Raw genomic sequence first — 26,490 nt, 5'->3', positions numbered from 1 at the left:
CTTAAAGTAAATTTGCAAAAAAACCCTTAATGACAGTCGAACCTCCAGGCCTGGTTAGGCCACGCAAAATTCATGGCTCCATGACTATGAACGATGGTTCGGTGGACGTGAAACTGGGTGGTCGGGTCACGAAAGCTTCCTCTGTCGACAGGAGACTTAATGCCATTTGGAGATCGCTCCATATTTCTAGGCGCACGAAGATGTGCATATATAACTCATCCGTGAGCTCAGTCCTGCTCTACGCGGCTGAGACATGGCCCCTCAAATCCACCATCTTGAGCAAGATAGACACCTACCAGACGAAGCAACTCTATTTATTTGAAGGGCTCCAATCGGACGGTTTGGTGAGTGACGAAAGTGCCACTCTCAACTCAAATTGCACAGTGAACCCTTCGATGGTTTGGGTATCTCCTTCGATTGCCACCGCAACCTCTGCTAGAATTATATACGACTTCGACTCCACATCCCATGTCTGGTTGCGCCCGAAGTGCAGGCCTCGGACCAGGTTGAAGGACGGCTTACAGAGTTTTTCAACATGGCCGACATTGCTACTGAGAGAACCTCTTATAGCATCAGATCAGTCCAACTGGAGGAGCAAAGCTGCTACACTCTCTGCCTCACATATCATACGGCAGGAGCCTTGAGTCAAGATAGTTAAGTATTACTGTACCACTATGTTTTTGCTACAGAACAAAATCAGCAGCTGAGCGAAGGACACACGCCGCGCGCCAAATAATGATAGAATTTGGCTTGTTGTCGTTAACGTAGCCTTTCATCGAACTAAAACGTTGTTGTTAGTATCTGCTTTCAGTTTTTTCCCATCCGGATATTTGTTTCATGTTTATGTTTTATAATTCATTTTATGTATTATGCTTTTTTTTAACTAAAGTGAGTCATTTGAAATGAGTAAGTGAAAATCACCCGGTGACCTGCAGGCCATATGTTGCTGACTTTTTGTGCATACGATAATGCATAGATTACACAATAAGTGCTGGGGGGGGGCTTAGAGGTTCTTGTTTGACGTGAGAGGAGTACTTATAGCCCCACAAAGTACGACCTTTGACCCAAATTTAATTTTCAGATGACTGTCTGTAGGTCATAGTAGGGGTGAAAATGCAATTCATCTCTTAACTTCCCCTCATCAATGTCGTCCTAGCCGAGAGGTCGGTGTGCTGGATATGGAACGAAGAGTCCAAAGAGCGGTGGTTTGATTCCTGGTGTGGTCGCTTATTAGGCTTGGGACGGGGTCAATGGCGTGACTCTGTAAGCTCAGCTAGAGTCGAGACACCTCTAAATTGGTACTTGGAGAAATCTGAAGAAGGTAAGCAGGAAGGGTGCGCGATAGAACAGGATGGCTGGTCCCTAACACCCCGTTATACTTAGTGACTGTAGGGCCTTGAAATGGGGATCAGCATCGCCGGTTTGGATTTAATGGTCTAGTGCTGTATCCTTTACCTTTTAACTTTTATTTCCCTTCAGTTGGAGAAATATTTATTTATTATATGAGTGCTGAGCGAGTAACAACTAATAGGCTACAAAGGATTCGGTTGTTTTTGACCAAAAATGCTGGCTTAAATATTGAAGGCTCGTGATAGAAAATTAAACTTTAGTATAAAGAGTGGGAGCTCTATGGGTTTAGCTACCACCCTCATATTCTAAAAAAACATCTTAAAGGAAATACATCTAAATGTGTATTTTCTTTCTTGGGATTGTTGCAGAAAGGTTAAACTTCAGGGTTTAAAGTTTACTTTTAAACATCCCCATTCGAGGAGTTGAGCTTATGGCGCATATCACATACAATCCCTTTCTCTTTATGTCACAGTTTAAACTCTAACCTCAAAGCTTTAAGAATGAACGTCCTACACAAGAGCAGTGATACAATGTTACACATTTTTTTTTTTTACTACTTATTTAAATGCTTTTTAAATGTATATAAGGCGCATTGTTTTCATTAATTATATCTTTTTTAATCGTAGCCTATATGTTTGTTTTGATATTGTTTTCTTTCTATTGCAAAAAATGTGGAAATGCATATAAGAAAAATAATTTTTGAAAAAAAAAGAAAAAAATAAATCGGCGAGGGGTTACAAAAGAGATTAGTGAATATCTAGGTTTCTTTGTTCAAAAATTTGTTTAAGAATTGGATACCTCCCCCCTCCTGGATGCGGCCATACTTTTGAGCCGTTTTGATGAGCCACAAAGGAATCAATTTTTCTTTTACTTTAAACTATACATTTCTCATTTCATTTGTGTTGAAAGGCGATCGGTAAATCGAGCGCCTGCAATCATCAGATGAATATATTTGTTGCATTTTAATACTATTACCATTTTAAAAACTTTAGTTAAATTTCAGTGAAAAGAGCGGGGTCTGAGGGTGCCGCAGCCAGACTTATGCATAGAATATTTTTTCTATGTTTTTCGGTTTAACTTTGCTATTAAGTTTCATTAAAAAGAAAAAGAAACGTTAATATTTTATTCTTTAAGCATTGAGATAAGAACAAAAAAAAAAAAAAAAAAAAAAAAAAAAAAAAAAAAAAAAAAAAAAAAAAAAATTGTGCCGTAAAGGTGGATGGAGAGAAGGTGGGCAGGGTGGTAGCTTCCTTCGTATATGGAATAATTACCATCCTCTTTAATTATCAACTGAACATATGTGTTGCATTCTAAAAGATATTACCATTTTAAAAACTTTAGTTAAATTTTATTGAAAAGAGTGGGGTTCGAGGCTGCCACAGCCAGACTTATACACAGGATAATTTTTCTCCGTTTTCTGGTTTAATTTTGCTATTTAGTTTCATTAAAAGAAAAAGAAATGTTAATGTTCTATTCTTGAAGCACTGAGGTAGAAAAAAATAATCAAACTTTGCCGTAAGGGTGGATGAAGAGGAGGTGGACAGGGTGGTAGCTTCCTTTATATATGGAATGATTTCCATCCTTTTTAAAGTCAATCTTCATTTTGACATAAAAAACAGTGTTTTGTATGTTATATTTATGCATGTTTTTAGTACCATGTTTAAGGCTGTCATACGTGGAAGCTACTGCCCCCTTCAACCTTCCAATCTTTGCGGTAAAGTTTACCCCTCGTGTAACACTACTCTCATAATAAAATGGCTCATCGTGTATTTATTTGACCTAAATTGCAAACTTATTCCAAATAAATTCCTCTATATGAAAGGAGGCTGAATTTAATCCCCCTCCCTATTGATCTGAAAGCCTTCCATAGAATGAGAATGAAGGCCTTAAACCTTTTTTGAAGATTTCAGAATAGCATAAAATATGAATTCGTTTGATGTATATATCGTTGTCAAAATTCCCGTTTTTAGTTTCCGTTTCTATCCCTACTTACAATACATTAAAAAACTAAAAAAAAACTCGGTTTCTATAAACTGAGTATATATAAAAATCGCTCCTTGTCATGAATGATTTGTTTTCTGCTCCTATAAAGATTATTTCCATTATTTACGGATAGGTTTTTTTTGCGTCTACGATTTTTTTAAACTATGCGATATATACGAATATATACGATATACCCGGGTATATATATACGATTTTTAGATCGCTTCTACGATTTTTTTTTTAACTTGAGAACGTGCCCCAGTCCCTTCCGCGTTCTCAATATTCTATTGTTTTTGCCATTTTTTATATGTTCTTCGTACAAATTTCTGTAAAAACAAAAAGAAAAGTCGAATAAACCCTTTTCGCCCAAAATAAGGTCTTGCGTTGTACATAAGTCAATTCTGCAATAAATCAATTTTTTTCGTGACGCCTCTTTCTGGTTGTCGGATTTTGTCGTTACACTTTTTTTGTGAACTCAAGATTGAACTTGGTGTAATCTTACTTTTACTTTAATTTCTCCAGGCCACTGATGACACCTTCTGGATTTTGTGCTTGCGAAACACCGTAAGCACAAAATCCCCCCTCCAAAAAATGTCAATTTACTTCCCAATAACAACTACTATGTATAAACAATGGGCATATTTTGTAACTTAAAAACCTATCCTCAATAGCTGGGAGGGTCATATTATCTTCATAGGCATAGTTTTGAAAACTTTCAACTCAGCTGAACAAAATGGCTCAACAGAAATGGCTGAACAAATGGCTCGGCTCAACAGAATCTCAAAATTTTGATCGAACGCTTTTTGGCAAAAAGATCTGGCAAAGAAGGTGTGATAGGGGGACTAGCTGCCCTCCAATCTTTTTGATCACTTGAAAAGGGCACTAGAACTTTTAATTCTCTTCAAAATAAGCACTCACCTGATGTTCTAAGACAATTGGTTTGATACGATCACCCCTGGAAAAAAAGTAAATACGCATCCGTGATCTTTCTTCTTGCAAACAATATAAAATTCCAGTTTTTTTTTTTAGATAGGAGCTTGAAACCTTAACAGCAGGGCTCTCTGATACAGTGAATGTGATGGTGCGGTTTTCATGAAAATTCTTGATTTTTAGGGGTGGTTCCCCCTTTTCGAAAATCAGTTAAATTATCTCATGTTCGTAGCCTTTTTATGGGTAACACTAAGTTTAATGAATTTTATATATTTGGTATCAGCATAATAAACTGATTCCTTTTATATATCCATTGATTTAGAAATTCCTTTTTTTGAGTTTGGTTACTATTGAACCGTGTCGCTCCTTACTTACAGTACATGACCATGAACTGTTTAATAAGTATAACTTTCAAAGCCACTTTTACTACCTGCTGATGAAAATACTAAGCACCTTTTACAATATAATATTACAGCTAATAATAATAATAATAATAACTCACTGCAGCACCAAACTGGGTGAGGCCAACACAGCTACACACACTCCTCCCCGTTTTCCATCCATTTAAGGCCTTCCTCTTTACACTCTCCCAAAAAGTTCTTTTTTCCCTTAAATTCTTCCCTACGCCCTCAATTCACCTCATTCGGAGAGGACCTGCTTTTTGTTTGGCCCTAGATGGTCAATCAGTTCGTGGTAACGAACTGTAGTAAGGAGCGACCCCGCTCAATAGTAAACGAAACTCTAAAAAACGGAATTTTGATACTAATAGATACATCAAAAGAATCAGATTTTTCATGCTGATTTTAAATATATAAGTTTCATTAAATTTAACCTTACTGATCAAAAGTTACGAGCCTGAGAAAATTTGCCTTGTTTTCGAAAATAGGGGAACACACCCCCTAAAAGTTATAGGATCTTAACGAAAATCAAACCATCGCATTCGGCATATTAAAGAATCCTATTGTAGAAGTTTCAAGCTCCTATCTACAAAAATGTGGAACTTCAACATGCGTGTTTATTTGTTTATTTGTTTTTTTTTGTTTTTTGTTTCCAGGGGTGATTCTATCGATCAAGTGGCCCTAGAATGTCACGGGAGGGTTCATTCTAACGAAAATTAAAAGTTCTAGTGCCCTTTTTAAGTGACTAAAAAATTCGAGGGCACCTAGGCCCCCTACCACGCTCATTTTTTCCCAAGTCCCAGCGTTTACATACAGTAATGGTTATTTGGAAGTGTACAGACCTTTTCAGGGGGATTTTTTGGTTGGGGAAAGGGTTTTAGGGGAGGGGGCTACGTAGAAGGATCTTTCCGTTGAGGAATTTGTCATGGGAGAAAAAAAATTCCATAAAGGGGCCGCAGGATTTTCTAGCACTATTTAAAAAAAAAAATGGAAAAATAAATATGAAAAGGTTTTTTCCACTGAAAGTAAGGACTAGCATTAAAGCTTAAAACGAACAGAGATTATTACGCATATGGGGGGTTTATCTCTTCCTAAACACCTCGCTCTTTATGCTAAAGTATTTTTAGTAATTTCAACTATTTATTCTTCAGCCTGTGTGATTCATGGGTCAATCCTAAAGAATTGGGACAAAATTAAAGCTTTAGTGTAAAGATCGAGGTATTAACGAGGGGGCAAACCCCCTCATATACATAATAAAAATATACGAATATAGAAGTTCGTTACGTAAGTTAATTTGTAAGTTGCGTATAGTTTTTACTAATAAAAACGTTCGTTAAAAATTAAAAATTCTAGTTGTCTTTTTAAGTAACTGAAAAATTGTAGGGCATCTAGGCCTCCTCCCCACCCTTTTTCTCAAAATCGTCTGATCAAAACTAAGAGAAAGCCATTTAGCAAAAGCAAAAAATTAATACGCAAATTCCGTTTTAATTATTTATTTGCGGAGAGCCAAAATCAAACATGCATTAATTCAAAAACGTTCAGAAATTAAATAAAAAAAACAAGTTTTTAACTGAAAGTAAGGAGCGACATTAAAACTTAAAACGAACAGAAATTACTCCGTGCATTAAAGGGGCTGTTCCCCCGTCAACGTCCCGCTCTTTACGTTAAAGTTATTTACTGTTTTATAAAGTAGAATTGAGAGAAAGAGTCAAACTTTACCGTAAAGAGCGGGAAGTTTAGGAGAGAACAGCCCCTTTAATGCACGGAGTAATTTCTGTTCGATTTAAGTTTTAATGTCGCTCCTTACTTTCAGTTAAAAAACTTGTTTTTTTATATATTAATTCGCGGAAAAAAACGATCTTTCGAAACCAACCGACAGTACTGTCTGTATTTTTTGTTTGTTTCTTTTCTTGTTTGGTTGTTTGTTTTCGCTCTTTCTTTAAGCGGTTAGCTTTTTTTGTAAACTTTCAATAGCTGTTGCTAGAAATTTCAATACCTGATTATCCATTTGTAGCTCGAGTTTATAAGAAGGGGTTTTTTTGAGGGTTGTTTGAGTAGGAAAACAAAAGTGAATGCTTCGACCACTCTATTGTGTGTATTTTTTAAATAGAACAATGCTATCCGATAGCTTCAACCCTTTCTTGATGAATAGGGATTTCTAATTCGACTTCTGGGAGTATTGGTGTAGTAGATTCCTTTTTTTTAAGATTTGCAAATATTTGAGGATGCGATTTCATCCTAGTGCTGCATATTCAAGGGATTGCGGAGTGTTTCGCCCCCTTTCCGCCACCTGGTGTACATCTCGGTGCGCCACGTTTTTTGCAAAGTTCGGCCACCAGTGGCACAGTCCCAATAACACTTATACTGAACTATAAGAACAATACTGCCACTCGTGGCAAACTTTCGCCACACTCGGTAAGCGCCACCTGGTGTGCTGGAATTTATAGAAGTCGCCGTCCCCTTGAGAACTGCACGGTAAAAATCGTCTACTCCAGATGGCACATGCCACACATGGCAGGAGCATACCATGAATGGTGTAAATCGAGCCTTGTTCTTAATTTTCAAATTAAGCACCTTGCATCCTTAGCTCACAATGCCTCTTAAAATTTATTCACTTTGCTAATATTTTCATTTAGGATGCTTCAATCATCATCATAATTTAACTGTAGGAGTGTTTTGCGCCATTTGATTCTGTGTTCTCCCATTGAATTTACTTCAAAAACACCTCTTCACGCGAGGCGTGAAGAGGTGTGATAGAAATGTGCCACGCATCGTGGAACGCATTGTGGTCCTAGCTATATGCTAGGTAACAGAGAGTGGGCAGCCCTCTATCCTTTCTTCGCCTATTTAGTATTGTGACCCCACTCCCCAAAAAAGGGTAAAAGAAAATTAAGTCAGAGACTCACAACCCCCATATAATAACTTGCAGTTTGAGTTTAAGCCTAATTATCTAATTAATTAGCTAATTAGGCAATTGGTTACTGCTACTGCGACTACTTACAACTCATTGCAGCATCAAGCCTCCCGAGGCCAACACAGCTATGCATGATCCTCCTCCGTCCCAATCTATTTAAAACCTCTTTATAAAACACAAAATCGCAATGAAAAGAAGAACGAGGACAATAAACAGCCAGTTTTCACTGGCTGTTTATTGTCTCGTTCTTCTTTTCTTCGCGATTTTGTGTTTTGCCATGATTAGCCAATGTGGTCTCAGAAATTATTTAAACCTCTTTGCACTTTCCTTATAAGTTCAAATTTCCCTGAAATCCTTCCTTACGACCTCCCTCCACCCCATTCGGGTCTGATTGATTGAAAAATCCTTATAGTTTTTTTTTTAAGTTTTTTTTTTGCATTGATATGTACAGTGGGTGGAAATATCTTAACTAATACACAAATGTTTCTTATGCACATAAACTTTAAAATTTTCCACCAACCTTTCTCGAATAACCACTCCCCTTATTCAGAAGTGTCAACTCATGGAAAGGTTGGGAGGGGGGTATTTTTGTTGTCTTTTTCTCAGTGAAAATACCGCAAAAAGGTATTTTCAATGAAAATACTAAATAAATAGGTGTTTTCAAAATCAATCCTTGATTGACGCCCTTGGCCATTTGAGAAACAATGTCCTAGATGTTGCTTGTCTTGTTTAGTCTTGTCTTGACTTAAGGGAAGGCAAGCATTTCCAAGTTCCATGCTTTATTTTGCTTACTTTACATACAAGTAAATAGCTTGTGATATTTTTTTGTTCTGTAGAACAAACTAAAAAAGAAAAAAAACTTATCAGTATAAAATGATGCATAATCTCATCAGACTTGAGATACAAAAAAAAAAAAACAAAACAAATTATCTTGCATAAGTCATGTATATTTGGTACTGACAAAAAAAAATCTTGATTCTTTTATATAAGAATGAGCAGTTTATATTAATTATTTCAGGTTTAATTGATGGATCTGTATTATATTACGGACATTCTATTGACCAGACGTAAGCCTATAATATATACTAATGTAAACATAGGGAACTGGTGATTGTCAGCAAATAGCTTGTGATATTTTCTTATTTATTTATTTATTAAGAGCTAGGCTACTCATTTAAAAGATTGAAAAAAAAAATACCAAACGTTTTTGCCACCTCCTTCCATGCATTTGTTTGATTCATGTGTCCTAGTATTCTTTGATGCGCATGTCATACAATACATGATATAATCTAATGCTTCATTTTAATTTTTCAACATCCATTCTCTTTTATTTTAAATATCAGCTTGCCAAACGATTTTTTTCATACTTCAAGTGGAAGCGTGGCGCGATGCCCTTTTTATGGCCCGACGAAGCAATTTTCGTTAGGCGAAGCAATATTTGTGCTCTGTCGAACTAAGCCTTACGTTGATAAAAAAAAAAAAAAAACAACGGTATTTTGAAGCACAAAGTTCTCAATCTCTCGTCACCGTATACAATAATGAGATTTTTTCTTCGTCTTCAGCATACACAACAGGTTTATAGGGGGTACTGGGTTTGAACCTCTCCTCCTGTTGAAATTTTGTCCGACTCATAAAAAAGTAACAAAAATGCATATAAATGAATTTTTGATGTGTTTGTTAGTATTTTTGTAAACCAACCCACTCCCCCTGAAAAAATACCCTCCCTTCCTCTCTGAACAGAAATCCTGGATACACTTTGTTCATCAATGCTTCAAAATTGTATATGCACTCTCAAGCAGAAACTTCCAGGTGCATATCACCCTTCTTGGGGGAATTTTGTCGTCTATTTATTTATAATGCTTTAGGCCTCATTCTATTTACGAACTTGGTTCTTATGAAAAAAAAGAAGTTAAATTGGAGTTCCTTCAGCAGTTGGCGTAGTTGAATTTGACTGCCCTCTATGTCGACCAAATTCCCACAAGAGAGTATTTTGTACAACCTGAAACGTAAAAATTAAAAGTTTTCTGGTGGAATTGCCAAGCACAAGTGCCTCTGGCGTGGCCATTCAATACAATGATTGTTATCGTGACTTTTGGAATTGCCGAGCCTAAATATGTCCTATCTACCCACACGAAGTCACAAGTGGCTATATGATGCCAGGATGGTTATCATTTGTGTTGTAATTGGAAAGCTCAAATATGCCCCATCTGCCCGCACTGAGTCACGAGTTGCTACGCAATACCAAAGTAAAACAGTTCAAAATAGGGATGATACCTTTTTATTGACAGTGAAATATAAAAAAAATGGGTGTTAATATATTTAGACACCTCCTTGGTCACATTATCCCCATATACTCGACGTAGGTAACTTCAAAGACCACACTGCCTTTCCATGACGAAAGTAAAACAGTTCAAAATAGGGATGATACCTTTTTATTGACAGTGAAATTTCACTAAATTAATTATCATGACTATTGGAATTGCAAAGCCCAAATGCGCCCCATCTGGCCACACTAAGTAAACGAGTGGCCACACTACTAGAATGGTTACCGTATCTGTTAGAATTGCCAAGCCCAAATGCATCTTGCCACACTGAATCACAAGTAACTGCACAGTAAGAGAATGGTTATCATATCTGTTGGAATTGCTGAGCTGATTTCATGTCTCAAAGCAAATTTAAATATTTAAATGAAAAAAAAAGAACATGAAAAGGTAGATTTTTTCGACTAAAATCTTAAGAAAGTAATATACTTCCCGTTTAATGGTCGCCCTGTACGGCCTACACACTTCTGGATACACCACTACCAACCTAATTAATTTAATAATTTTAACTGAAGTCATTTTTCTGTCCTTGCTTGTGTTTGTCAGTGCAATATATATATATATATATATATATATATATATATATATATATATATATATATATATATATATATATATATATATATGAGAAAATTTAGAATATTGGCATTGGTTCAAATTCTTGGGGTAGATTACCCCAGATACCGTTACAGAAGTGGCATTAAGACCATAAATATAAAAAAGTTAAAATAGTATCAGGCCCCTACATTTTTAATGTATTATGGCGAACGGCTGGTGGGTGTAAATTTGAAAAAAAAAACAACACAAGAACAAACAACTTATGTGACAAATAAAATCAGGCTATGGAAAATATTACCAGAATTCCGAATTAGGGTTGTTTTACCTTCGTGCAAGCTGAACACCAAGACGTTGAAACACTTATTATATCCAGCTCAGGGAGTACGTAGGGGGTTTCAAGTCTCCTCCGCATAAATCCTAAAATTTCTTGAATTTCTGGGTATTTCTTGCTGAAAATACCCAATAAAGTGTGACTTCATGGGGACTTTTTTATTCCCCCCCAAGAAAATATCTTGTGTACTTGCCTGATCTAGCTTCGTTGTGTCTTCGCTAAATGATATCACATCAAATGATAGAATGTTGTAAAATTATAATGGAATTTTATGAACAATTATTTCGTTGTATTAGTCTCTGATCGCCGATTTTCTTAAACCTGGAGGCTATCCCGCAACATTGTATAAAACATGCATTTGTTATGAGTGTCTGATATTAGCCTGGCATTAATTTATTCTACTTTTGTTTTTATGCAGAGTATACACCTGCTGCAGCAGAAGGGAAATTGGGGATTAGCGGGCCCGCCCGGAATTCCAAGTATTCAATTCCACTTGAAGATCAAATTTGTTTTTTCTCTCTGATTCAGTATGCATTATGAGCCGTACCTTCGACATGTCTGGGAAAAGCTTTTTTTATTGTTATAGATGGATATCGGGCCGTCTATGGGGGCGGAGATACGAACCGCGAGCCTCGGCGACTACGAAGGGGGGAGGGGATGTAATTGCAGGATCGTGTGCAGATTTTGACAACGAGAGGTAAGTGGGGAGGGAACACGTCTTTTTAACCCCATGTTAATCAAATCCAGCACTTGTCGATGGCTCTCCTGTATATGAAAGTACCAAGGACAGTGCAAATGCAGTCCAACTGTTTGAACTGGTTCAGTAGAAACTTACAGTACTATATATTTATGAAGTTTCAGGAATTCAATTTTAACGATTTTTTAACGTATAAGACCTTTATTTACTCAGTTTTGGTAGTAGCAAGCGTTGAATTATAGAAAAAGAAGAACTATGGGCAAAACAAAAAATAAGTAAAAATACTGCAAAAACATTTGGCACGAAATAGCTTAATAAAGTATAGCTCTCCTTTGAATCTGTAGCGGACTTTGGTAATCAACAGATTGTTAATGCTTCAATTCATAATGAGGAAAAGCACTGTCAAAATTTACTAATCAGTTTTGCTGATTATTTTACATCCTTTAATGTGACAATTCTGACGACAATGTGATACTGTCCTAAAAACTTCATAATTTTGTAATAACGAAAAAAAATCTCAGCGTATCATGGTTTGCAGGTATAAATATACCTAAGATGGCCTAAGAGGCAAACACTTTTCAGTTTGATGTCCTTGGTAGTTACAGGGTTAACTGTGCCAATCAGGAGCCAAGCCAAAGAACTCTATCAATTCGACTTGGACATTTTAGGGTACTTATGTGTTATAGTGCTCACACTCTTGAAGTGAAGTTAGGTTAACCCTAATGAAATATGATGGAAATGTTATACTTTAGTAACAAAATTCTGGGAACTACAACAGAGAAATATGAAAAGCAGGCCGGCCAGAACGCATTATATTAAATACCTAACATGGACAAAGAAACCGATTTTAACCGATTTAATACCGATTTTACTCATATCATGAACAACAGTGTGTTCGCTATAACACAATGCTCATTTTAGTGTCAATACAGTCCAAGTTTTGGGCCATGTGCCAATGTTAACCCTTAATATATTACATCCATATATGTACGTAAACATGGGAAACGCCTTTTTGTTAGAGCTCCCCCAAAAGCGGTGTTTCATTATTTTCTTACAATCTCTAATAATTTGCATACGATTTGCCCATTTTCTAATTTTTTTAGTTGTTGCCTCCTTCCCCCAAAAAGTAAAAAGTTATATATCAGGCACATATGCAGGGAGTTAGCCGGGAGAAGGGGTAAGGGATCGAGAATATATTTAATATAACCCAGACTAATATAAATAGTGCAATAAATTTTAGGAAAATTTTAAACGCCTCATAATTTCATGAGGAGAGGCTCACAGAAACCTATCGTTCTTATCTTCTAAGAAATTTTTCCTAACATAAATTTCAATGCTTAAAGTAACAAAAAGATTTGGCAATTGTTTTTCTTTGAAATCTGTTTTCAAACAGTTCCTGGTAAAGAACTGTAGTAAGGAGTGACCCGGCTCAATAGTAGTCAAAACTCTAAAAATTGGAACCACAGCAATAACATTCTCGTACAAGGCACTAATTCCTTTAATATATTTATTTGGCATCAAACAGTACGTGGTAACGAACTTCAGGTAAGGAGCGACCCCGGTCATTAATGACCGAAACTCTTAAAAATTGAATTTTGATACCAATAGATACATCAAAAGAATTGGATTTTTATGCTGATTTTAAATATATAAGTTTAGTCTTAAGTCATCAAGTTTAGTCTTACCCATCAAAAGTTACGAGCCTGAGAAAATTTTCGATATTTTAGAAAATAGGGGGAAACACCCCCTAATAGTCATAGAATCTTAACGAAAATCACATCATCAGATTCAGCGTATCAGAGAAACGCTAAGTTTCAAGCTCTTATCTACAAAAATATGGAATTTTGTATTTTTGCCAGAAGGCAGATCACGGATGCGTGTTTATTTGTTTGTTTGTTTTTTTGTTGTTTTTTTTTCCAGAGGTTATCGTATCGACCCAGTTATCCTAGAATGTTGCGAGAGGGCTCATTCTAACGGAAATGAAAAGTACTGGTGCCCTCTTTAAGTGACCTAAAAATTGGAGGGCACCTAGACCCCTCCCACGCTAATTATTTTCCCAAAGTCACCAGATTAAAATTTTGAGATAGCCATTTTATTCAGCCTAGTCGAAAAACCTTGTAACTATGTCTTTGTGGACGACTTACTCCCCCACAGTCCCCGTTGGAGGGGCTACAAGTTACAAACTTTGACCAGCGCTTACATATAGTAATGGTTATTGGGAAGTGTACAGGCGTTTTCAGGAGGATTTTTTGGTTGGGGGGAGGGGTTTGAGAAGAGGAGGATATGCTGTGGGAACTTTCCATCGAGGAATTTATCATGGGGGAAGAAAATTTTCATGAAGGGAGCGCAGGATTTACTAGCATTATTAAAAAAAAATGAAAAAATAAATATGAAAAAGTTTTTTTTTCAGCTGGAAGTAAGGAGCAGCATTAAAACTTAAAACGAACAGAAATTATTACCCATATGAGGGGCTCACCTCCTCCTAATACCTTGATCTTTACGCTAAAGTAGTTTTAGTAATTTCAACTATTTATTCTACGGCTTTTGTGATTCAGGGTTTATTCTTAATGAATTGGGAAACGATTTAAGCTTTAGTGTAAAGAGCGAGGTACTGACGAGGGGACGAACCCCCTCATATATGTAATAAAAACATGAGAATACAAAAGTTCTTTGCGTAAGCTAATTTATAAGTTACGTATATCTTTTACTAATAAAAAGATTCGTAAAAAATTAAAAGTTCTAGTTGCCTTTTTAATTAACCAAAAAATCGGAGGGAAACTAGGCATCCTCCCCCGCTCTTTTTTTCTCAAAATCATTCCATCAAAATTATGAGAAAGCCATTTAGCAAAAAAAAAGAAAAAAAAAATGCAAATTTCGTTTTAATTATTCCTTTGCGGAGAGCAAGTTTTTTTTAACTGAAAGTAAGGAGCGACATTAAAACTGAAAATGAACAGAAATTACTTCGTATATGAAAGGGGCTGCTTCCTCATCAACGCCCCGCTCTTTACGCTAAAGTTTTTTTTACTGATTTAAAAAGAAGATTTGAGAGAAAGAGTCAAATTTTAGCGTAAAGAGCGGGGCGTTGATGAGGAAGCAGCTCTTTTCATATACGAAGTAATTTCTGTTCGTTTTAAGTTTTAATGTCGCTCCTTACTTTCAGTTAAAAAAAACTTTTTTATTTATTTAATGATTGTAAATAGCTGTGTGCCTTCTTTGTAACTTTTCTCCTGTCTTACTGACTCAATCGATTTGGCAACATTAACATAGTCAAATTGCAAATTATAAGGATCACCATGTATATTTTTAAAAGTATTTTACAAGTCCACCATTGGAATTATCCTATTCCACAGCACACGAATTTACACCTCATCTTCTTCTATAATAAGAGTTTTTTTTGCCTGTTTTCACCCAATTGACATTCTGGAATTTTCCATACCTATCAAAAGGAGATTCGCCTTTTTCGCTTTTAATCTTTTCCTTGTTTAATACTTTTGTGCTTTCGATTAAATCAATAGAAAGAACATTAACTTCTTTCTTTGCAATCTCACTTTTTATGTTTGTCAAGATCAATATTTTGCATTATGTTCAACTACAGACTTTTATTTCTTCCTCGTCGAAGTTAGAAACAATAATAAAATATATAAATCAGAGTTTTGTTTTGATCGAGAAAATTAATATTTTATGTTTTTGTACTTCCAAGGTTATTGGTTAAAAAGGTTAACAGCAAGACTTGAAAAAAAAATTAAACCTGCAAGACTCCAAGTGGTGCATCCTTAGTGGACCTGATGTATATCTCTTAGTGTCACCAAAGTCACCTTAGTGGTGAGCTTAGTGGTCACCAAAGGTGACCTTAGTGTCACCAGTGCTCTACCAAAAGTGGTACTCTTAAATCACATCGTGTCTTATCGTCCCACGCATTAGCGCAACCTGGCATTTATAATTTTCGAAATTAAATCTTTTTAACAGTAAAAAATAAACCAAAATAAATATTTGGATGTTTTCACTTTGAATATATCTGCGTATATCAGCTTGTTTGGGATCCACATTTACAAGTCTAGTTCACAGAACAAATATTGATCGAAATTTGGAAATGGGACAATATGCAGAGGTGTAGCTAGGGAAGATGTTGGTTTTGCCCCCCTCCCACTATCAATATCTTAATATAAGTAAAAAAAAAATAAATCAGTTTGTCACCCTGTTACAGACTGTGCGTGAGGACAGCCATCCTCTCTTGCCCCCCCCCCACCTGCTACAGCCCTGACAATATGCTAATCCAATAGTGACAAATACTTTAAAGCTATGGCAATCTCACAGAAATAGTCCCTCGTAAACTAGCTACAACGCCAACAAGATTATTACCCTATATTGTTAATAAAGTATTAATACTATATATTTTCTTATCTTGTAATACGTATTGCACATTCATAAAAATGAATTGAAATTATTATTTATATGTTTCCAGTTTGAAAATTTCTACCTTAAAAAGGGATAGCGTTTTATTCCAATGCTAAAAACTAATTAAAATTCATAAAATCTCCTGGAAATACTTCCTTTGAAACTCGCTTCGTTAACAACAAAATTTGTATCTTTTGAATGGCGATATAGGTCTATAGCCGCTAAAAAAAAAAAAAAAAAAAAAAAAAAAAAAAAAAAAAAAAAAAAAAAAAAAAAAAAAAAAAAAAAAAAAAAAAGTCAATGATAAAATTTTCGTTGAGAGTGGACCAATTACCAAGTGCTAGGTGGTTTAAGGCGGTGTATAAATGAATATGTTCGCAAGGACAAAAAATGACCATTTAAAATAAAAGTAAATGACATTTTATATAAAACGTTTTTTTTTTTGGAATGAAGGTAGAGGACCAATAGATATACATGTAAATTGGAGAAATGAGATTAAAATCGTGCTAGAAAAATCAAATGGTCTAGAAATGGAGAGAGGAGGTAAAGAACTCGGAAACATTAAAATTTAATAAGGATGCTAAGATGGGTTGTGGGCAAGGGATTCTACTTTAAACTGAATTTATTAGCTAGATGTCTCACTTATTGGATGCTTTTTTTTTGGGGGGGGGGGTAATTTGTTGTGGAGCAGCGTTAATGCTTTTATGTTTGTGTTTTTCTTCTTTTTATTATCGTCATCAGCTGTGAGTTTAGCTCTATAAGAATAGGAGATGGAAATTCGGAAACAAGACACGGTACGGATAACAATAATGAAACAGAGAAGAAATTTTTTTCTGAAGTGTTAAAATTTCCAGCAATTTTTCAGAAAACTAAAATAATATTTTTCTATAATAGAAAGAAAAATAAACAAAAACTCTCTTACTAAAATTAAACTTCTTGAAGAACATTTAACGTCGAATTTTGAGATCTGAGAGAGAAAATTGTGTCTTTATTCTAGATTTCTAGGGAATAATTTTGGAAAGGTAAATTTGACAATCACAAAGTTTATTTTTATTTTTTTTTTTAATGGAGTTTCTGTTTTTTTATCAAATCTTCTGAAATTCCGCATGTATAGATCTATAAGGTTTGGAACCAGAAATAGACTAAAAATAAGTCTGGCTGTGATCCAACTCATAGATATGGGAGAGGGAGGGGTCGGGTTTGTAAATTCTTGTCATTCCCATATCGGCCAAAAGCGTTTTTCATATCTCAGCCAAACTCAATTTGAAACTAAGCTAGTTTTCTACCTCTGCCTTTGGGCTGTCCAGAGAGAATCCAACTTCTTCTTGCCACGTTAGGGGAAGGGGTCCCTAGATTCTTGTAATTGGGCAACAATAGATTGTTGGAGTTAGACCAATATTTGCCAGAAGTGAACCTAGTGTCCTGTTATGCCTATTGGGGATCTTGAATAATGATGGAGATCTTTTGGAGATCTCGAATGGAGATCAGCACCTTATCTCAACTTTATGGGGGATAGAAAGAGAGGATCCCTGAATTCTTTTCATCAGACATTCAGAATTCAGAACATCTGCCACAAGAAATTGCTGTATTTCAGCTAAACATGGTAAAAAAGTAAGGACGAGCGCTCTGGTTGCACTTCTTGGATATTCGTATATGATCCGACCATTGAGGAAGGGTAGTTCCTTTTGTTTTTATGAAGGTATCTAAGAAAAGAGGTCGTCAGTTTTGAATAAAACTTTGTAGGAAGCAAAACTAAGCGTCCCAGTTGGGCTTATAGGCATCCACATACAATCCATCTACTTCGGAGGAGCTCTCTAAATTCATGTCACTAGGACATGTACAAGAATAGGTGGTAGAATTTCAACCAATATCTTTGGGAAGTAAAATTAATTGTTCTTTACGGGATTGTCATTCTGGGATTCTGACCAGATGTGAACGTCGTGAGAAAGGAAAAGGGAGGGATCATTAAATTTTTGCCATCAGGACGTCTAGCAGAAGGGATTATCGGATCTCAACCAAACTGGGTCAGAAGCAAAGCATATGTTCCCCACCCTTTTGTACCAGTTGGTGACTTTCGTATCTCTCTAGATGAGTTCTTATCGGCATTCATAATACACTATGCGTCACTTCGATTTTTTCGCGAGTTTTTTTTCGAATGAGTTTTTTTCGAAAATTTCCCATTTTACGAATAATGGGAAATTTTTCGTTTGCGCCGTTTCGCAACACTGTCTCTGTAACAGCGTCCAACATATTTTTTAAAAAGCAAATTAAATAAGGCTATTTGAGCTGGCTTTGACTTGACTTTATTCGCCAAAAACGCTATACATAAATTTATACAAGTGAAAAAAAAGTGAAAAATAGCAAAAGTGAAAAATTTTTTATTGTGGAACCTTTTATGACAATATTTTTAACTTAAAGATGTTTAACTTTTTAATTTGTTTAGCTTTTTTACAACATACTGCGAATTTATGAGCTCGATTAATTTTTTGGCTCCCATTATTTGATAATTCTTAGAGAAGAATTCCAGACAATTGTTTATTTCCCTTTTTTAATTTGTTGCTTCAGATTTATTCCTCTCTGGTTATTGTACTTCAAGAAAACTTGCATTCATAGATGACGGGTCTTGGTGACAGTCTTGAATACGCTGACTGATAATCTAAATAGTGAAGTGGAAAAATGGGTTGAATCTCGAAAAAATTGCAATTAAAAATTTTTGAAAATAAGTATATTTTAGAAGTGTTTAAGTCTTCCCCCTCTAGTAGAGGGAATTCCTTCAAAGTGATTATTCTCTCATAGGTATGGAAGTGATGTACTCCATTACGAAGCTATGCGTTCTTTACTCCTCATCGTCTGAAGAAGTTGACCGTGTCGCTCCATTATGCACTTTGAAAGATAAAAACGCACCTCGACTGAGTGGAATAGCTATAGACTTCATCCTTGCTTATCTTACAAGCCACCTATGGCCGTTCTAATCACTTCCCCACTTCGCCTTCTTTAAAACTTAACCCAACTTAAGGCAAACTCAGTTGAACCGCTCTAAGATATTTGATCATCTTTGATATTTTGCCCCAGAGTAGCCAAATGACTAAATGTTCTCATTCCAGGAATCATTGAATTTTTACCCACTACTTAAAGGGGCTAATCCCTCTATAGCCATTTTATAAGAGTTTAACCTGCGCTTTGCTCTTCTCTTTCCTGCCTTTTTGTTCTTAGTTTATCATAATAAACAGTTCGTAGTAACGAACTGTAGGTAAGGAGCAATGTGGCTCAATAGTAATCGAAATTCTAAGAAACAGAGTCTTGATAATCATTGATACATCAAAAGAATCGAATTTTAACACTTATTCAACAGTTGTAAAATTCATCAAATTTAATGATACCCATCTAGAGTTACGAGCCTGAAAAAAAATTACATATTTTTTGAAAAAAGGAGGGAAACACCTCCAAAAAATCAAGTGCTCTCAATTACAATCACTCTATCAGATTCAACATACCAGAAAACCCTAATTTAGAGGTTTCAAGCTCCTATGTACAAAAATGCGGAATTATGCATTTTTTTTTTGCCAGAAGAAAGATCACGGATGCGTGTATATTTGTTGTTTTTTTTTTTGTTTTTTTTTTTCAGGGTAATTATATCGAACCAGTGATCGTAAGACCGTGAGAGGGCTCATTTGATCGAACAAAATTCCTGTTCTTTTTAAGTTTGAATGTTGCTCCTTACTCTTAGTTGAAAACGTCATAGTTTCCATGATGTTGCTTCTAAAGGATTATATTACCGTCATATTCTGGTATTTTTCATTAGGATTAACCTAACTTCACTTCTTGGGTGTGTTCCATATAATTAACAAGTGTCGAAGGAAATAGCCTGATATCCCTTTACCCTTTGAGATTTTGACTCGGTTCATTAATGATTGTAAACAGGTGTGAATTCATTTGAGCTTCAGGAGGATATCAGAGGATATTCTTCAGCTGAAACAGAAGGGTGGGGGGGGGTGAAAATACCAGAAAAATGATTCATCATTTTTAAAGAAAATTATAGGGAACTATAGGGTCAATGATAGATAACTCGGTACTTATCCGTTATATAGTAAACACTCGGGAAGTGAAGTTCGATTAATGCTAATGAAATCAAACAAAATATGATGAAAATATAATAGTTTAGAAACAAATTTGGGCTATATATTTGAACATTAGGGGGGGTTAAACATAGCATATATTATTCTAAACTAACATAACCATACCAAAATACCAACTAAATACTTAAATAAGATATAGCTACAATTTATTTTCCAACGAAGCCAAAGCTAATTGGACGGTATAAATAAGTTGCTTGACCAGTTTCTTCTATCATGTTCGCATCATCCGCGATCGAAACTCTATGGTGTTTATTATATAACCGATAAGTACCGATAATTCTACCTACGCCCCCCCCCCCTTTGGTCAGCTTAGATAATAGATTTTAACAGCACATTTGTGATTCGCGATATTAATAAAAGATAAACTAATTAGGCGTAGAATAAACAAGAAATTAGTGTTAATAGATGTTTTCAGAGATGTAAGTTACGGAATATCTTCCCCACCCCATGTGGTCGGTTAAGATAAAACTTCTTAATGACCATTTTACTTACAAAATTAATCCGAAACTGACCAATCGGATATTGAACAGCTATTGTAAACAATAACCGCTTAAAAAATCGTCAATTTTATCGGATTTTATGCTTCAGCTTTTCTAATTGTTTTATTTGGCTCAATTTTCTTATTATGTTTTACTTGTTCAATAAATAAATTCCAAGACCACACTGGCTAGATAGGACCAATTTTTTTTTTAAATGTGAAGAAAAAATAAGGATAATTCCAGCCACAAAAGTAATTCTAAATAGGCAGATATTTTGGTGGAAATATGTTCGAAAATGAAAATTGTTTTTATTTATATATAAATAAAACTAACTGTATTATAAAATGACAAAATTAGTTTAACGAATCATTTAACTAGTAGCTATTAATTTAACTTGAATTCTGGGTGGAGGCTCCTCATTTTATTTATTTTTTATTTAATTATTTGGAATTTATTGGGCGTTTTGCTTTTGTTGCCATGTGGAGAGTTGAAGGGCCATCTTTTTTATTCTGGTTTTTCGAGATATTATTATTGAGTATACAACCCACACTAGTTAACCTCACTATGGATCGTTAATTTGATAGTTTTGTGAATTTCTTTTATTGATTATTAAAGAACTTGAACCGGCCTCAGTGCAAAAACAAGTAAGTTTAGAGTAAAAAATATACGGATAAAAGTCTTAGGAACAAAATATACTTAAAAAACCAATTGATTGTTTATTTTAATTTGTTGTTGGTTTCGAGGGTTATTTTGGTTTTATTCTCTCCTTGGGAGCTTTATCCGTAAATTTTTTACTTTTTATTTACTTTTCTGCACTGAGGAGGGTCAAACGGATGTCTCGACCAAAATATCTGCATATAGGCTGCATTTTTCCTTTTTCCACTGGCTGGAATTATCCTCGTTTTTTCTTCTTCACAATTTGTTTTCATTTGACTTGGTTAATTAGACCCAGACGATTGAATTCCTGGGTCATTTAGATATGATCTACTAATTAATGACGTTAACCCTTCTAAAAGCAATATGCAAATGTTTACGTTTCACAATTTTCTTTTTCCGACTTTTTTTTTTAGCTCTTGATTATCCGGTTTCCGCGGTCTCCAGTTTTATTTCCGAGATTCTTTAGCCGTTCGAATTGAATGTCTAGACGTGATGTCATCTCGAGTGGGAGGAAAAGGTGGACTAGCAGGCGGCCATCATTATCGCGTGTCCGCCCAACCACCAGGAAAAATCTATTTAATAGTGGCCAACACAGAACAATGTATTGTAGATGTATATCAGTTCCCCCAAGAACAAAACACTTTATGAACACTACTAAAATTTCGATTTAGATAGGTTGTACATTATCATCTGCAAAGCCCGGTTGCCTATAATCAAATCGCAACATGTAGATTTTTGAAAGTTTGAGGGATTTTTTTTTTTTTATTGACACAGCTTAATCAATTGGTAAATTCTGTAAATTGTCTTAATATTTTCGGTACATCCGTATATCCAGAACACACTCGAGAAGTTTACTATTTGTGTTCTTCTGAGGACGGCCCTTGGACATAGGTTCGAAATATTCATTCAAATGTAGAATTCCACTGTCTTGCGAAAAGATTTTCCTACTGTTCTTCTTGTTGTTGGTGTTTATTGGAGTTTGCTATGTTGAATGTGCGATAACCGGTTTTTCTCTCGTATTCGGTTACATTTGCCAAGTCTGGGTGAAACAAACTACCATTTAGGTATATTTTAATTAAATATTTATTAAATAGAGGATCTAGGTTAGCTATTCAATATATTGTGTTCTGGGCGACCTACTTCCCAAAATTCTTTGCTATAGTTTCCATAATTTTGTTATTGAAGCATTATATTCTTATTACATTTTGATGTATTTCATTATGATTAACCTAACTTCAATTCTTGAATGTGTTCTGGATAATGCGGAAGTACCATATTTTTTATTAGATTTTTACCGATCCAAGGGGGAAAAGTGTTTTTTTTTGCAATTTTCTACTACATATTTTTTTTCATCATGCCTGAGCTGAAATCCAAACCCATTGCTATAAATCCAAAGAGACTGTTCCAATCCTTTGGGGTCCTAAAAGCCAAGAGACCAAGAACATTTTGGGTTCTACTAGGGACCCCAAGAACATAATAAACTAATTTTACAGGCTCTTAAAGAATATTATCCTTTTGACACAGCTCTTTATGAATCAATGTTGAACAAGCTGGAGTATGAACAGCAGCAACTTAAATTATCTGATGAGAATTCCACCTCCAAATTCATTAAGAGGGAGAAAAAATATGGTTGGAATTTTTCATTTTCCAGGGGATTTTGGGCCTGATGTTTGGAGGAAAGGCTTCATATTCATCATAAGTTAAAGCAACATGCAATCTAAATTTCTATGGGGCTGCAGTGGTTTAACCCCAGTCAGGGGAAATTTTCCAGCATTTTTATTGGGGGGAATAGGGGTGCATATCTGAATAGTCAAGGGGCATGGGATATATAATATTTGTCTCCTACATTATTGGGGGTAACTGCCTCCTTGTCCTACCCCCAAACGACGCCCCCGACCCCAGCTTGGTAATACGGGACCGAAAGTTTGAACCCAGTTGCATCAACAAACTACAGGGCCGACGCAAGGCCTCTAGTATATGCATTCATACATATGTAAGCTAAAACAATATAATAAATCAAAGAAAATAGATTTTTAAAATAAAACCGTCTAGAAGCAGTGGGATTCAGAGTTTGGTTGCTTCATACAGTGTGGTTGAGTTTAGGCTACCCCCTCCCCTATACAAAACTCTTTGTGCACATGCTTTTTATAAATGCTGTTATTTGGAAAGATACAAAACCATTTTGAAATTGTCACAACCCAACATCCACTCAGTCATGTTAGGAATAAACAATTCGAATAAACAAATTAGTTATGTTTATGCGAAAAAATGTTAATCTACATCTTTAGACGATAGAGAAAGCACCTTTTGATATTATTGGTCAGCTTACTTGTCTCAAGGGTTCATTCGAGGGTTCGAATATTTTGGTTGGCTATTATTGAAATCTAATTATAATTTTTTGTTCCTGTAATTCCGCTACCTGTTCGCTGTATCTTACTTTGAATGACATCTGCAAAAACTGCCAAAAATTAAGTTTTACCGGATATCATTGATTTGTCTCAGCCAAAGCGGTGACGTAGTTAAGGGCGGGCTGATGATTTTGAGCCTCCCTACCCAGAACTGAGATATATAACATGAAAGTATGTATTTTTATGTTATAGCTTAAAATGGCTATTTTCACACACCCCCCCTCCCACACCACCATGACTACCTTCAATAATCAGATGTAACCCTGCCATGGCTGGAGAGCAATCGTTAGCATCTTGCGGGAAATTATGACCCAAAATTGTCAAGATTTTTCCTGGTGGAAAGACTTACCAAGCTTTTATTTGTTGGGGGGGGGTCAGCACCTTGTTAGTTATAACAACAGATAAAATAGATAATATATTGTACCTTGTTAGTTAAAACAGCAGATAAAATACATAATACATTGTTAGTATTGGGAGGAAATATTGAAACGGTGTAAGATTCTAGGAAACGGTTTAAGACTTCTCAGGAAAACGTCTGGGGAGGGGGGTGTAACTTCAAAATATACTTAACCTAATTTTTTAAATTCTACTTTAGCTGACCTCGTTCGTCTAGATAGGGGCAAGCAACGTTTCCTGCAGGGCTGATGGGCTAGAGGTGTCACAAAATACCAGTTTCAGAATCTTTCAAGGGTTACTGCTACCTTGGCTCAGGGCTGTTTTTTTTTTTTTTTTACTAGTTCACGAATCTGTGTTGTTTCCATGGAATTATCATTTGTTGTATTGGACATCTTATGGAAACTGGGAATTATCTAATTTCTTAGGCTAATGAAGTAATTGGTTCCGCCTGTTGTTGCGATGGGTTGCGTCAACTCTCATAGTATTTAATCGACAAGGGCCCCCTAAGTCCAAGCGAGTTACTAATCTTCAGCTATGAAGACAATTTTGTGACGCCACGAATTGAGGGCATAAAGATTGAAGTCAAGCGAATATTTCTTGTTATGTAAACACTTAGCAGGTTTAATTAAAATAGTGACTAATTTTATGAGTAGTTTAGTACTTCTACCCTGTGTTTTCTCACTGCTGGTTTATGGGGTTGAAACTTTCGGGAAATGTTCCTGGGGAGCGGGAGGTGTTTACGACTTCAAATTTTGTGGTGGATAATAGAAAAAAATGAAATATGTTCTTCCTTCTTTTTTATGCATTTCATCTGGCAGGTCTACTGCTAATCATAATATATCTAAGATTATTAAATTACAATTATTAAAAACTTTTGGATTAAATAACAAGAATTATAAATAATAGCAGACGGTTAATAGATTACAATAATAAAAAAACACATGCATATATCATGAATAATATTATTTCTCGCCATTTTGGGTGAAATTAAAAATAAGGAATAATAATAAATAATTGAAATGAATTTATTTATAACCCGTTATAATACATATGAAAAACGGAGTATAATGTGAATAAAAGAAAAGAAGAAAAAGAAAATGACCTAAAAAACTAAACAACACTTCATCTTACTTAAAAATAATTAAAACATACAAAGGCAAAAGCAAAAAATTCATTGTATCAAAATAGCGCTCCATGGGTGCTGACCAATTCTACTATTATAAGCTTCTATGCTTTGAATAATAAATAATATATTAGTAATGACTACTGAATGATAATTAATGTAATGAATAAGTGTAACATACTTTTTTTCAGTAAATTGATGAAAAGTGATGCGTCTCTTGAACTATAGCAGAAAGACCTCTGTGACTTTTGGAAGATGCTATGTTGTTATCCTATGCACAAACCATACAAGATAAAACTCTTGAGGTATGTAAAATTTCAAGTATTGCTCTTACGCTTTATTCTTATACAATCCAGAATTCGCCTTCGTGTATGAGTCTCCCTTTGAAATCCCATAATGTCACCAATATGGCCAAAATTTACCTTATACATTCCAAACTTTGGCATGTGATATTGCTCCCTCCTCCCTCCATTATTTAACTACAATCGGTTGGCGAAGCTGATATCTCTTTGTTCGACAAATATAGAACGTGCAACCGTTTTGCAAGCACAGATATGTTTTATTAGCATAGAAAATTATAAACTCACTAGCTCAGGAACATACACTGGATTTAATTAATTTTTTTTTGGGTGGCATTTTTCACAGGAGATTAGAGAGGATATTGGAAAAAAGAAAATAGGTGAATCATATGGAAATTTTAAAATGTTATAAAACGAACTCGTACATACCTCAAGATATGGAGCAGGGCTGCTCAGCGGACCTTTCCTTGTTCCTTAAGATTGGGGAGGGGCTTTAATTCTTTAAAGGGGTTTTTGGCTATAAAGCTTCCGATGGTGTAGTTTTCATCTCGATTCTACACCATTTTCAAGGGCTTTCAGATCGTTCTTATAACAGCCATAGGCTTGTTTTCGCAATAGACGTTTACCATCAAGACTAATCGAAATTGTATTTACCATTTCCAGGGTTGCCGCCCCCTAGTGATTTATCACTATTTCTACTGATTTTTTATATTGTCGTGAAGTAGAAAAAATCACTAAATCAACCAAAAAATCACTAGAATGTAGTTATTTTTTTTCCTTGCCGGATGGTAAACCTCACCATTCCTAAATAAACTTCAAATGGCAACTCTTATCCACGTGTCATTTTTTTTTAGTGCGTTTTTAGATTTTAGGTTTTTGTTCTTTACGAGGTTAAGGCTGATGCCATAACAATGACTACAATTTTTTCATTGTAGGACCCCCCCCCCAAAAAAAAAAAAACATGTGCACATGCCTGCACACTGGTCCAAAGCCCCGTCCCTGCTTGCACAGGCTTAAAGTTTTGTTTATAAATTCAAAATTATGGGTTTTAGCTTCAGCAAAATTTTGGGATGGGCTTTGTGGGTACATAAGTCACAATATATTGGGACATTTGT

General features: G+C 35.3%; 1 long non-coding RNA gene across 3 annotated transcripts in view; it reads left to right on the top strand.

Moving 5' to 3' along the window:
- LOC136041949 (uncharacterized) overlaps positions 1 to 26,490 on the top strand; it is a 155,341-nt gene that overhangs the window by 48,943 nt on the left and 79,908 nt on the right. For all 3 annotated transcript variants that reach the window (XR_010621136.1, XR_010621137.1, XR_010621135.1), the window contains one exon: positions 1,082 to 25,381. This is a non-coding gene — a long non-coding RNA (uncharacterized LOC136041949). The remainder of the gene's footprint in view (positions 1 to 1,081; positions 25,382 to 26,490) is intronic.

This window comes from Artemia franciscana, unplaced genomic scaffold (genome assembly GCF_032884065.1).
Source record: "Artemia franciscana unplaced genomic scaffold, ASM3288406v1 PGA_scaffold_52, whole genome shotgun sequence".
Lineage (NCBI taxonomy): Eukaryota > Metazoa > Arthropoda > Branchiopoda > Anostraca > Artemiidae > Artemia > Artemia franciscana.
Note: the sequence above shows the minus strand (reverse complement) of the source record. Positions and strands in the feature narration are given on the sequence as shown.